We start from the raw sequence: 14,506 nt of genomic DNA on the forward strand, positions 1-14,506 counted from the left end.
GTTTTCTTTCATTTGCTGTGTTTAAAATACAGCTATGTTAAGGGAATGTGAAGGTTGTAGAGGCATAATTTCAATAGGAGGAGGTTCCAGGATTAACGTTAGCAGTGCCACATGATTTGGGACTTTATTTTTCATGATATCACCTTTTTTTTTTTTTTTTTTTAGTTTACATACTATTTCAGTTATACAACACAGAAATGCTAGTAAAAATATCTCAGTTTAAAATGTTGTTCAAGCATGGGAAAGGGTAGATACCCTTGGGGAAACTAAAGACAGTCTCATTTTTTATCTACTAAGCCAGAGAGGGTGAAATGATTGAAGGAAGACAACAAGGATGTATTCATTTGGAAAAAGTCCCCCCCCCCCCCCCCCCCGTTACTTATGGTGTTACTTATCTCTGAAAGGTAGGAACCTAAAAGTAGGAAGGAGATCACTTCATAGCAGATCATCCATTGTAAAGTAATTAGAAATTGAAGAATTTCAACAGCTGTATGGCACTATTGTCCTACGTGGGAAGAAAGAAACCAAGTGATAGACCTTTACTTGAGCTCTTTTAGCATGAGTTGTTCTTCATATATTTATTTGACAATGGTATTTCATGATCATAGGCTGAGGAAGTCTCTGAGTTTTTATAGAGCTGAATTATGATTTTATTGATGTGGTAACATTTTTATTTTAAAGTCACTGAAACCGTTCACTCAAAAACTATATCTAGACCATGTTTTTGGAAGAGGCTGGATGATCACAAACTCCACCAACCATTGAGTTTGTGCTGTTTCCTCTTCCTCTGTCACTTGAACTTGTAGTGTGGCTTACCCATCCTGGAGGTGGTTTGTGTTGGATACAGGCATGATGCTGGTGAGTTCTGTATATCTGTGTATATTCTAAAAAAGAGAGAAATGGCTATGTCTGCAAAAATGACTTAATTTTCTCCTGCATTTTCAAACTTTGTGTTATTTCTTTGTAGGGAGTGTCTACTTGTGTTTCAATACAGTAAAGTAGGATGGCTGCTGAAAAAATGATCTAACAAATTTTTGTAAAGATAATATATTAAGCGTTTAAATGGAAGCATCAATTTCAAGGAAATATGCCTCTGAAAGAGGTAATGTCAAGTTGCCCTGAAGTGATCATGTCAGATCAAGGCCTGTGAAGAAATACAGATGAGCCAATCAAAGTTGTCTTGGGCAGTAAGTGTCAGGGTCATTAAAGGCAACCTTCAGAAACAGTAATGAATTAATTTTCTAAGATAGTAGAGACAGAAAGTGAGAGAGGAACTGAAACTATGACACTTGTCTTTGAATTTAAAAAGGACACAGAAATTGAGGGAGAACAGTACTGAGGTGGTAAGGGAGGCACAGGGAGCTTGTAATGATCTTGTCGCTTGTGTTCCACGGTAATGTGCAGTTCTTCCCTTCCTGCAGAGATTTCTATTGAAATTACCTATATCTATTCTCTTCTAATAAACCGGCGTGTAATTAGTTGAACCTGAGTTGGTTTCTGAGATTTTCTTTGGAAAGAAAAATAGAACTAGCTCCTATCAAGTAAAATGAATCTGATACTTGACTTGAGAAGAGGCTGAATTAGAATAAAAGTCTTATATCTTGAGATTTTTGTGAGAAATAGAGAACGTTACATTTAACTCTGAAAAAACAGGAGAAAATAACTTGGTGTTTATGCTGGTGAATAGAAGTACTGCAGTTCATACAAAATGGGGTGGTTTAGTTTTCTGTTTGAAAGAACAGAAAAATATGGTGGGTTAGTGATATGTATGGAGTTCAGAAGCATTAGAATATACACACAGATTTGAAGGTAGAAGTCACTTTGGTTCAATAAGTCATTTATAAATAGCTTTGAAATAAAATAATGATATTTTAGAAGCAAATGTTATGCATTTTGAAGAGGTAACTTTTAAAATACTTCAATAGTTTTCACATGATTAATCGCTTTGGACTTGAAACCTAATAGATGTTTTTTCCTTCGTTTTTAGAAATGTCAGAGGAAGCCATATTATGAACAATAAAGGAAATAGAAAGACAGACTTTGTTCCTCTAATTCTTTCCAGAATTATGTACAATTTTACTAATGTTATTGTTCTCCACCCACCCACTCCTCGTTTTATAGATGGTTATGGATTAATGTGCTAAAATGGAAATTTAATTTAGGTCTAAGCAAACTATTTCCATGGAGATAATAGCATTGTTGATGTCCTTTGCTTTGGGAAATGTCCTAGAAAACGCAATCCATCAATTTTTCATCTGTCTAGACACAGGCCAGAAATAATGACGATCTTTGCAAATGAGTGCAGTATTAATAGGAACCTTTGTACTTGGATTTTCATGATTATAAGCAGCTGCGATTTATAGGGGTGTGTGTCTGTGTATACAGATACAAATTTCCTGGTATTTAGAAATCTTTATTTTCCTATTTCAGTTTTTCTTACAAGAGAGTAGATGTTCATCAGGTGTAAAAGTTTCTATGGAAAGTTTTTAGTCTGCTAACTGTTTGACATCATTTTTAGGTTTAGTCATTTATCTAGTACCACTCAGAAAAGTAAGAAGTACTGTATAAGTGTGTATGATCTTGCATAAGACTACTGGCTTTTTTGAGATTATTCACAATCAAAATTCTAAACAAGCTTAAATACTTGAAGAGTTACTTCTCTGGAAGGATACTTGAAAGATAAATAAATATCATTCAAAAGGTAAATTTTTCACTATATTTTCATAACACTGTGTGGACATACATAACTTTTTGCTGATAGATGCATATTGATGGTTCTGGTGAAGCGAAGAAATCATAATGTGTCTTGGCTAAAAGCATGTTAACGTTCAACATGCTTCTGCCTGTTTCTCTTGGGTATTTCCAAATGGCAAAACCAACATAGAAAATGTAAACACTCCATAATCTGGTATAATCACTTGTATTTATCTATTGAGAAAAATATTCAAAATTCTCATTGTGCTAGCGTTGTTTTGCATCGTCTACACTAATGAGTGCAAAACTGTTGGACCAAAGACTGTTAAGCTTTTTTAAAAACATGATAGGAGGTAAGGCATTCCCTTAAATGTCAGTGGATATAAAACACTCTACAAAGCTTTTATAAATTACAGTTTTTACTGATGAGGCACATGCACATTGCTGCCCAATTTATTTACCCAAGAGACCAATTTATTTCACTACCTTGGCGCTAACTGTTTCCATTGTCATCCAGGTCTGCTCTGACCAAGCAACTGTGACAAGCTGTTTGTTCAACTGTAAAAGGGCATTGTCTGACTCTAAACAATGGCTTTATCTAATTATGAAACCCCATGCATCATTTTAGTCCTTCGTTGCTGGTTATACAAACACAGTTTTCATGTTATTAAAATAATTGAAGTCTGGATACACTGTCCTACAGTGAAAGATGCTTTGCATTGTAACTTTATAAACTTGTAGCTCACATCTGAAGAGAACTGACTGTAATGTTCTGACTGAGGTTTGTTTGGCAGCATGAATACTTGAGAAAGGACAAAAAGAATTGTTTTTAAAGGAAAATATAAGAGAGATGGAATAACTGAACAAAATTCATTGCTTATGCTTTAAATAAATTTTGTGTTATCAAAATGAACTCTTAAAAATAACATGTATGTAATTACAGGTGTGCTTATGGAAAGCAAAATTGGATCCTTGAGAAAGAAGTCAGCTTTCTGGCTTTGGAACTAGTAGCAAAACAAATGAATAGACCCACTTGAAAAACTCTCCATTGTCCCCATTGCTTTGTGTCAGAAGACAACTGAATGCAATCAAAGCTTTTTGTCTTCAGCTGTCAGTAAGTCAGCTTCTCTAAGAGGGCTTTATACAATAATCAGAGAAAGAATTCAGAGGTTTTGCTTTTCTGTGTTGCTATGACTTTTTTTTTTTTTTTGACAAGAGAAAACTAGCCCATAATTAACAGTTTTGATAGACCAGAATGTATATATAAAGAAAAAGAGTTAAGGCTCTGTATGTAAAAGAGTTGAAGCAGACTAATGTATTAGTGTTTTATTAACATATATGCAACATTTGTGAGTGAGGGCAAATCTCCTTTCCAGTAAGGACTTACACAAATGGTGCTGTTTGTAAACAAAATGTCCTTAATTCATCTTTATCAACGAAAACTTTCCCTATTTTTTTTTTCGAGGCATTACTTAATGGTCTTGTATAATTGGTTTCACATGTTAAATCCCTATTGGTAGTTTCGCTGTGATTTTCTTATGAAATATGAAACTCTTTAAAATTTAATCATGAATTAATATTAATTTAATCAAGTATTTTAATATTAAAGCTATTAATATTTCATCTTCTACATGGTTATGCAGGTTTTTGAAAGCCATTCCAGTGTTTTCTGACAAACTACTCTGTTATACAAAGGCTATTTTGACATCTCTTTGCTCACGTGGTTCCTGTGTGGTAGCTGGGCTGCCTGGGTCACCAGTTACTTTTATTCAGCCTCTAGAGTGAATGCAAATGAGATGCAGGACACGGAGAGGCTAAAGCAAGTTTACTGAGTCTGATAGAATCAGTATATCCTTGTGCCTGGCTAGAGTATACTTGAAAGGAGCCTGGCACGATTTTGCAGGTTAATCTCTGTTTGCAGCAGGGTTTGACTCGTACCAAACTGGCACACTTTGGCACCTGCGGGCTGTCACTGACAAGGTGCTGCGAGGAGATGGACTGCTGCCGACCGGCTCTAAATGAGCCAGTTGCATGGAGCTGATAAAACTGGAGGTTTACTGAAGTAGACAGGCCTGTGCTAAAACAAGCTCCTCTCCCTGTTGAAACCCTGCCTGTCACTTCAATCAGTCATCTGCCCTGTCAGGAGCTGGCAGCGCCCAGCTGGGGATGGCGTGGGGCGGTGGCCGTCCCCTGCCCTCAGGGCCTGTGGTGCTGGGGCTTTGCGCAGCCCGGGCCTGGCTGAGGAGGGGATCGGCGGCAGCATTAAAGCAAGGCCGTGTTGTGTGGGTGGGCTGTGCTGCCTCCTGTGCCGTGATACAGCCTCACCCTTAAGAGCTGCCAATATTACAGAATTGCCACAGAGGACTTGAGTAAAGGCAGAGACAGGGATTGATGTGTGGGTAGAGAGAAACTCGGTTTGGAGAGGAGATCAGAAAGTGTAAATATAAAAATAGTTTTGCCTATATTGTGTGACATTGGAAAACTCTGTTCGGGATTGCTCATAGATACGATGTCACTTTAGACCCTGAGCTGATGGCAGAGCTGAAACTTGTTTTATTACAGCTAACACTAGAGTTGAACCTCATTGAAGGTGGTGGGTATGACAGTTGTTGAAGATAATGACTACCTTGCCTTATGTTTAAATGTAAAAGAAAATGACAATGTTTGGTGGAATCCCCAGCTGAAGCCCCAGTTTCCCACAGTACTGGCCAGCTGCTGGGCTGTATAATGTCGGGTTTCATTTCTACACCAACACAGGAACTCAGAGTTAGATAGACCTGTGGCAGTGTTTGATAACTGAGAGAAAGGTCACTGGACTGGGCTGTGAGGAGTCCCGGAGCCAGGCAGGTGGCTGTCATTGAGCATCCAGCAAACAGGTGTGTGAGAGGTAGAGAGTGGGCTTGGAACAACAAGCAAAGAGAAGAAATGGGCTCTGTCTGCATTCAGAAAGCAGGGCAACGTCTATGATAATTGTGGAAAAACTGCTGCAGCAATGAAATACAGCCTTTAGGTTTTCTCTCAGCAGAAACAGCATGCAACAAGTCAGTACAGGACAGCTGCTCTAGATGAAATACTGGCTGAGTGCTGGTGTCAGTGGGTAACGTGTTTGTTTTTATCCTTACTGAGTTCAGCTTTTCCATCTCTATTATTTTTCTTCCTATATGGAGCTGTTGCTCTAAATACATATCAGAATGCTATAATAACATACCAAAGCAGCAATCAAGTAGTGAATTTTGATATAGCAAAGAGGATTCAGAGTAGACTTTTTAAAAGCAAATTTGGAAATTTCAGTTTCCTGTTCTCTGTACTTTACATTTAAAAATCAAAATCTTTAGGGATACAAAGATGATAATGAGAAATTGTGAAAACGTATGCAAAATAGCTTTGACCCTAGAAACCCGCAGCAGACAGATGTACTTTCCAGAGCCAAAAGTAGTCTATTGAATCATGCAAGCAACATAAAGTTAGCTAAAACATTAATTAAGTATGGTCGTCTTAAAAGTAGAATTCATGCTTCATTTTGGCAAGATGCCCATAAGAAAAAGATAGATCTGTCACGGTCTTGCAGACTGCTGTAATTAAGGTTTGAAATACTTCCTAGTCTAAAACAAGGATAGTTCAGACAGAGCTAACTGTTTAAACAACGTCCCTTTATGAACTGACATTGCTTCTCCATTTCAGACTGACATGCTTTACTATTTTTTTTTTCTTATGGGCTTCTGTGCAAAATGTACAGGAAGAACAGAAATTAGGAAATAGTCATCAACGCATTTTTTTATAATAGAAGCTCAGAGGCTAGAAAACAAGTATATGGAGTAGCCAGAACATTCTGTGTGTAGGTAGTGCAGAAGGTAGGAAATTAAATTTTATACCTCAGAGTAGTTAGAAAAAAGGTTATCTGTCTGGAGGTTTTGTTCTTTTCTGTCTGTGAACATGTGGTTCTATTGATGTTAATTGGATCCAAACATCTTCAGACTTTAAGGATTTAAAATTTATTTCCAAATTTTGTCTCTCTGCTCACATCCAAACCTGCAAGTTCTGGAGGAGAGATGTCTATCAGTGCTTCAGTCAAACTGTTTTAAAATTTTGATTAGTGAGTAAATATAAAGTGAAAGGTCAAGCTGATTGCACGTGCCTTTGACTTAAACAGGATAAGCGCATCATATGGGCATGTAGTCTCCCAGTATAATTTTGGATAACGTGTTATCTTTTTAGATCTCTTAACTCATACAACCTATTTTCCATTTCGAAAGCTTAGTCTCATTTTAAGGATGTAAGGTATTCAGGGGCCCAAGATCGTCAACCTTTTTGTAGTGCCCTATTATTCTGTTATATATCTAGTGTAATCCAATACTCGTCTCAGAAAAATCTGCCCTCTGGCACAGTCCTTCCACTGTCATAAGAGTTTAGTTTTCTGTGATCTCAGTGGTATTTAACAATAAGGTCTGAACTGCATGTTTAGTGGAAGCTGTGGGAACATGGATGTCAAGTCCATTAATCATGGATTTAAAAAAAAAAAATAGGCTCGACTGTCAGCCAAGGATTAGCTGTGCCCCCACTGCAAAACCTATTCAAACAACCCACCGATTAGGTCAGCTTGTCCTTCTGCCCTGAGATTTTTTTATTTTTTAACAGAAACTGGCAGTTGCAGCTATAATCCTTACAGTACTTGAGGTTGTGTATAGATATGTGATTGGAAGACCATAGGCTACTTCTAGTTCCCCAATGTCAGGTTGACACAATTGCATAAAATCAATACAAAATGACATGCTCTGAGAAGCAGATGAGTGTACAAGTTGTAATGGCTTCAGGAGTACTTCAGTATCTGCTTAAAAGTATGTTGCTGTAATTCAGCAATTCATTTTTGGTCTGACTTCATTTGGAAAGTAAATATTAACTGTATATATTTATCAAAAGATAGATGACATTATTAACCTGTTTTCTAAATATTATACTGAAAAGATGAAGTTTTTGCAGTGATGACATCTTGACACTGATGTGTCTGAGGTGCACACAAGGAAATATAACACACTACAGAAATTTTGAGTGTTTTAGTTTGGCTGATGAAATTGAGCAGTGTCCCTTTTGGTGGTGGCTGGTGAATTATCTCTGTCTTTTGAGTGAAGTTATGCTGATGATTCGTGGTGGGTGAGTTCTGCTCTTTACCTGGGTAAAGATGACACAAAAATGTCTCAGAGTGCTCTGCTGTGGAAAAACGTTTTGTTTTCCTCTACTGCAGCTCTCAGTCAATGTGGCTGTTCTGCATGGTTAACAACATAGCTCCAGAATCCTATTACTATGCAAAGTAATTTCAAATTATTTCACAACTAAATTGCTCAGACTCTGTTGGATTTCCTGACTTTCTGGAGTTATCTTGAATTCTCAGAACCATTTGGCCCTATTCTTTTTCATTTGCAGAATTATGTATAATATGGAAATTGGTGTTAATGGTTTCTCTAGCCACTATTGTCCCCACTAGCCAAAACTGACACTGTAAATCTGTGTCTTATTAGCAATTCTGCTCCAGAGCCGCACCCTCGGCGTGGTGCTGTGATGTGCCTCTGGCATCTTTGTCAGCCGTCTGACTCCAGGCTGCCCGGGAGCTCGGTGTGGAGGCAGAGCGAGGATGGCGTGCCCTCACTCCGGCGTTACAGGTGGTAGCGTGCTCTTACTGCCTGGTGGCCATCTGGGCTTTCAGGGGCTTCTTAGGGTGCTTGCTTTGAATCATATGGCATTAATTGCTGGCCTGGCAGCTTCTGTCCCGTTCACCTGCTGCAAGGGTACCTGAAGCCAGCTCCAGCTAGCTCTGCGGGAATTTAATCTCGCTGCCATTGGGAGCGGGTTGCTTGCTCCTGGCCCTGCCTTGGGAACCAGCTCTGGAGTGGGGTGTCAGGCTGGGATGCAGGAGGCATACCCGAGGAGCAGCTCTCTGTGGCTGTTGGAGGCGCACCAAGAAGGGCTTTGGTTTGGTTTCATCCTCTTGGTATAAAATGTTTTTAAGGTGTGCTCTTGGGTTTGTAGTTTGACATGTTAACATTTGTATTTAAAATTTAATTATACATTTATTAAAAGGTTGAGGCAGAGTAGAAAAATGTAAAATGATAATTGAAATTAAATGCCAAACTAAGATTTTTAGGGCTTTAGGGTCTGCGAAAGGTGGCATACCTAGAATATGGCTTTAAAATGTATAGCAGCCTTAATGGGTTCCTGATATATCTGTGTTTCAGAAGCTCTTGAGAAAGCAAATGATTTTTCATTTTTGTTAGATAATAAATAATAGGCCAAGCAGAGCAAATTCTGAAATTTGATATTTTTCAAAGAACCATATATATAGTAAAATGATGACAATGGAACTTGTTTATTAAACTAATGTAGTGATTTTATCACTTCATTCTTGGTATCTTAGTACCTGATATTAGACTGGTATGGTTGCCATGGTGACTGAACACACTGTTCCTTTCATTTGACCTTAAGTTCAAGCCCTGCTGTTGCAGTAGAAATGCCAAGAACACCTCCACTTTTATTAAAAACAAAACTATCAAATACATGCAAAGAGAAAAATGGGCAAAAAGAAAGGACAATGTGACATTACACTGTGAAGCCAAAGAGGAGAAGAGCCTGTTTTCAATGAAATAAGTGACCAAGAAATAAACAACTGTTAGAACAGGATATCAAAATACATATCCTGTCCTTACATTTAATTGTATTTAGACTGATTTGCTACATTACATTTGCTATTCAGTGTAGAAGTGGCTGTGCTCTAACAACTCGCCCTTATTCATTTGCTTTTAGAACTGGTTGGACTTACTCTCAGAAGAGCAGCGTTGAGCTCCTCGGTTCCGTGTACCGACCAGCTGCAAGGCAGAAAATGGTTGAGGAGGTCAGAGAAGATTCAAACTAGGGTCCAGACAGAGGTGAGCTCCTGTTGGCTGGTGTCTGGGGGCTCCTGTGTTGTCATCATCCCCGTTGGTCACCCCACATGACTTTGGGGTCAGTGACTTTTGAGGCTCTGATCCACATCCAAATGGAGGCAGTTTGGTTGTGGAAGGAGCCCTGAAAATAGGGAAATTCTGGATACTGCTGTGGGAGATAAGAGAGCACCAGGAGTCATGGTGAGGTTTGGCAGTGTTTTCTCCTGGCATCCTCCTGAATTCTGAAATAAACCTGTATCCTGGTCCTGGCATGCTGTAGCCCATAACTTCAGGTAAAATTAATCGAGATGAACCCTTCACGAAATACTTTGTCACTAAAGATTGAGTGTGGAACTTTATCTGTGTAGGAAATACAGTAAACGAGCAAAACACAGATACACTAGTATATAAATACTAGCACACCTGATTTATTTTCAGTTTTTGAGGTGGCTTTGTTCTGACCCTAACTTAAGGTTAGTAAGAAAACTTGTTTATTAAAATTGGGTCAGATTCTTTCTTTCCTAAGACCAGATCACCAGTGACACAGATGGCTGTCATTTCTTGTTTCCTACAGTTTGCTCTAGCTAGAAAAGGTGTAAAAGCAGAGTTTTTTAGTACTTGCACAATATTTGAATGAGGGGAAATTAATGGAAAAAGACAAGAGTTAAGGATATGTGGGTATAAACTAAAGAATGACGAAAACGCTATTGGTAACAAGTGTAAAAGGGAACGAGATAAAGGTTTATGAGTACAGAGGAAACAAGAAAATGATTAAAAAAACCCACTTTGCTACCTAATGGGAAAGCAAACAAATAGTGTTTGACAAAGAAAATAATGAAATGCTAAATAGTTACTGTGCATCCTTTTCAACTATAAAGTGATAATATTTACAGACTGCTTAATGCAATAAATCAACGAGGAGAGATGAGAATGTAGGAAGAACCATCTCAGAGCATACTCTGAAAATGTGTTAGATTGGTGGAGTTTGAAAACACACACCTTGCTGAAGGAAGCAGCAATGTTGCTGCAATTTTTGGAGAGATGATGGAGAAAAAATAAGTTTGTGATGTAGTGGAAAGGGGAAACTGTACATGCTTTTCTGCCTTTGCCTGCATGTACTGTGCTGCTTCTAGTTTTTGCATCTTTTTTTGCAACTTCAAGGACGAGGTCCTTGGAGCAGAAATACTTTATAAACCACTCAGTGATCTGGTCTAGGTTTGCAACATCCAAGAAACAACTAAAATAACCATCTTACAACCTCTCACAATTTCTCATCTATGATAATGACTTTTCAGGAAAAAAAGGGGTTCAAGACTCAAATTGATTGTCTGGCAGGTCTGTGATAATGCAGAAAAGGATTACATTTCTGCAGAAATGGATCCTACATTTCTTTGCTGTTTTTGAGTCTTGCAGATATGTTGGAGTATAATCAAAAGGTAAGAGTTACTAGTTTACTGTTGCATTTCCTTTAAGACAAAATGACAGGGAGAATTTTGAATTCATGGAGAATTATCACTGCCTTCAAAGTGTAAAATGTGGATACAAATTAGTTTGCAAATATCATTCTAACATCCGTAGTTTTCAGTTGAAGCAAATGTGAATAAAGTATAAATAAGCTGATTGTCAGTGTTCCTCTCAACAGAAGCAACACCATGTGAATTCTGATCTCATGGGAAAATAGATTAAAAACAAAACACAAGAAGCACAAGCACGTGAAAGTACTGTTCTGATGGTAGATCAGCTTGGTTTGGTTTGCAATGCAGTGGATTCTTTGGCAAAGCTAAAATATTCCAACAAAGATCTTTGTCCATTAGTGTTATAGCTATGACACAAAATTACATGTTACTTTACAGCAGCAAACAAAAGAATATGATTAGAATACCAGTGTGAAACCAAAATGCTTTACTGAGGCTTGGATGCTTCTGATATATATATTAATAGCCAACTCATCCCTTTCTAAAAGTGAGCCACAGATCTCATCTGATGACCTAGACTTGTTTAACCCTTTCCAAAATAGGATGAACACCCACTATCATGATGCAGCTTTGGGGTTGTGGGATTTGCAGGTCAAAGCCCTTGGGTACATGGCACGTAGACAAGCATGGGGATCCACTCTTTTTCTTCAAATAACGTATGCTGGTATTAAAAAAAAAATCAAAACAGATCTTCCCCTTCTCCTTCAACCCTTTCATGTTGTTTTACAGCTGAGGAGTCTGGCATAACCCTGCTGCTCTTTCAGAAGTACCTTCAAGAGTTATTTATGCACTTTGCTTCAGTGTAGTACATACATGACCCTGCAGGTCTCCAATCTGCCAAAACCAAAAGCGTCAACGTTTTTGTCTGCCCATCACAGCATGGGTTTAATTGTCAAAGATCTTCCTTAAAAGTGCATGGGGCACTATTCCTTTCAGGATAGCGTAGCAGAGGCTATAAGTGTCCCTGTCCCACTTATTACCCTCCACATTTAAGTACTGTTTTGCAAAAGGTGTATAATGGCTTTACGTGTTCCTTTGAAGAAAAATTCTCTGTTGGGAACTCAAGATAATGTTCTTTCCTAAGCCGTAAATTGTAACCTGATGGTGCTGGCTGAGGAAAGAGACATATTAATTATCTATTTCAAAGTTATAATTGACCCTGAACAAAAAGTTAAGCTGTTTAATAATATTGTCTGTATTCTTAGTTAAGCTTTTGAACTCGGTTAAGATGAATAATATAGAATGCATATTTTTCGTCTTGGTGATTCCTTGTCCATTGGTAGGTGTTTTTTTTCCTGCTTCTCATTTTTTCTTAATACTAGATTTCTGCAGTAATTAGCGATTTTGATTCTGTCACTCTTGTCCAAAGCATCTTTAGAGTTGGAACGACAAGAAATTTAATTGAAGCAGCTATTAAAACGGGAGAAAAGAATTTCTCAGAAATGTTAGCTAAATGACAGTTTTCTCAGGGAAAAATAGCAAATGAAAATTTTTGATAGCAAATTTCATTTTCATTCTTTTAACTGTTAATTGCACAATTCAGTTAGAATCTTCTTGCACTAGTAATGTGTTACTTTTCCCCATACATGTATGCAAATGCTTAAGACAGTTACACTTAATATTTATTCTGCAGATTAGATTTCTGGTTTTTATTTAATGCAATGAGAGTTTAACCTGGAAGATAGCATCATCTTTATTAATAGCATAGTACATGGCTACTAGGACTAATGCATCATTAAAAAGCATCCAAAGAATGAAATTAAGAACTCAGAATATTTAAATCTGCTTTTACAGGAAAAGCTGTCTTGGTTCTAAGTTGGATTTTTATTGTTATTTTTTATTGTCATTTGTAATATCAGTATTCTGGGCAGAAGGAATCTCAGAAGTTTCACGCTTAATGTAGTTTCATGTAGTTTCAACTATTTTTTTTTTTTTGGCTTCAGTTGTTCCCCTATGTGATACTTGCAAAGGTGACAGAGCAGCCTGTGACATTCAATAATAGTACTCCCTTCTAAGCAGTATGTGCAAGAAAGTTAGAATATTCTAATATTCTAGAAACATAAAAGAGCATATTTATCAAGATATATTTCATATTGTCCATTTATTCATGTTAAAGGTAATCCAGGTAATAGCATGTTATGCTTAGGTATGTTCTACATACCTACTTAGGTACTTAGGAACGTAAAGTTTGGACTTGTTCTTTCTCTTGAGCTTGACTCTTTCAAGGTCTGTTTAACAAGAGCATATCTAATTGAGTTCTTCATGACTTCACTGTGAAAACAGGGAAAAAAATTATTTCAACCCAACTTTAACTCTAGTTCACGTATTAGCCTAATGAAAATTAAGTCTTGGAACTGTGAGTACAAATAAATTCTGGAGTGAGCAGCAAATGCTTTGTAGTATGTCAGTGTACAACAGATCTCTAATATTAATGGTGAAAATTCAATTATTTATTAAAATGACTCTTCACAGCTCTTAATTATTTTCTATGGATGCAGTGTAAGCCGGGGTGGAGTCCAGACCCTCTGGCCCAGTCCCCCCAGGCCGCGTGCACTGGAGCCAGTCCTCGGCCCTTCTGGTAGCTCCTTGGGGCAGTGTTTGAGTTATTGGGAGGTGTTAGACAGGAGTACCAGAAACATGTTGGTTCTTCCATTTCCTTCTCATTTAGTTATCTGATCACTCAGTGGGCTGACAGCACATCAGGTGGGGGACTCAAATCAAATAATTCCTCAGCAGTTGTGAATATTTTTCATGTGCCCTCTGGGCATGGGTTGGGCCTGCTCTGCCCAGCTCCCAGCCCCAGCTGCAGGAAGCAGTGCGCCCATGGAGCCTTCTGAAAGGGGGGAAAGTGGGGATTTAATTGGGGAGGGTGATCCCTGCTACAGCTCTTGATTATCAGCAGCCATTGTGCGGCTGTCCTAAAAATAACGAGTAATAGGATGGTGCTGTTAGTGATGGCACCTCAGCTGGTGGGTAGCATATTGGACAGGAGTTTCTCACTGAACACCATTGTTCATCTTTTCATTGAAATGTGCTTTATTAAGGAATATATTGCAATTTGCTTTCAGCATTGAAGATCCTCTTAAATTCTAGAGAAGCCACTATAAGTTGTGCTGGGAACTTTAGTATAGCTGTTAAAGTCAGTGGCAGCTGTCAGCCTCACAGTTGGGGAACTTTTTTGATGGCGAACAAACCTTGAAAGCGTTCTGCGTGCACAGCTCAAAATATTAACTCTGCTCCTAGGAAAGTGTAGACAAGGACGGTGAAGTTGCCAGCTGTCACTTTATTTCAGTGTGCATTTATTTATTTATTTATTAAGTTACCCTGTTGTCATCATGCAAGTGTAGCGGTGGGTGGAATGGTGGCTTGTTTTTAGCTGCTGATTGGTGTCAGGGCTGCATCTGGAGTTTTAAAATAGTCTTCCTG

General features: G+C 38.1%; 1 long non-coding RNA gene across 2 annotated transcripts in view; it reads left to right on the forward strand.

The window, feature by feature from the left end:
• LOC125183161 (uncharacterized) overlaps positions 1-14,506 on the forward strand; it is an 86,331-nt gene that overhangs the window by 24,567 nt on the left and 47,258 nt on the right. For both annotated transcript variants that reach the window (XR_010833228.1, XR_007164584.2), the window contains exon 2: positions 9,487-9,608. This is a non-coding gene — a long non-coding RNA (uncharacterized lncRNA). The remainder of the gene's footprint in view (positions 1-9,486; positions 9,609-14,506) is intronic.

Source organism: Anser cygnoides, chromosome 8, assembly GCF_040182565.1.
Source record: "Anser cygnoides isolate HZ-2024a breed goose chromosome 8, Taihu_goose_T2T_genome, whole genome shotgun sequence".
In the NCBI taxonomy this organism is placed as follows: domain Eukaryota; kingdom Metazoa; phylum Chordata; class Aves; order Anseriformes; family Anatidae; genus Anser; species Anser cygnoides.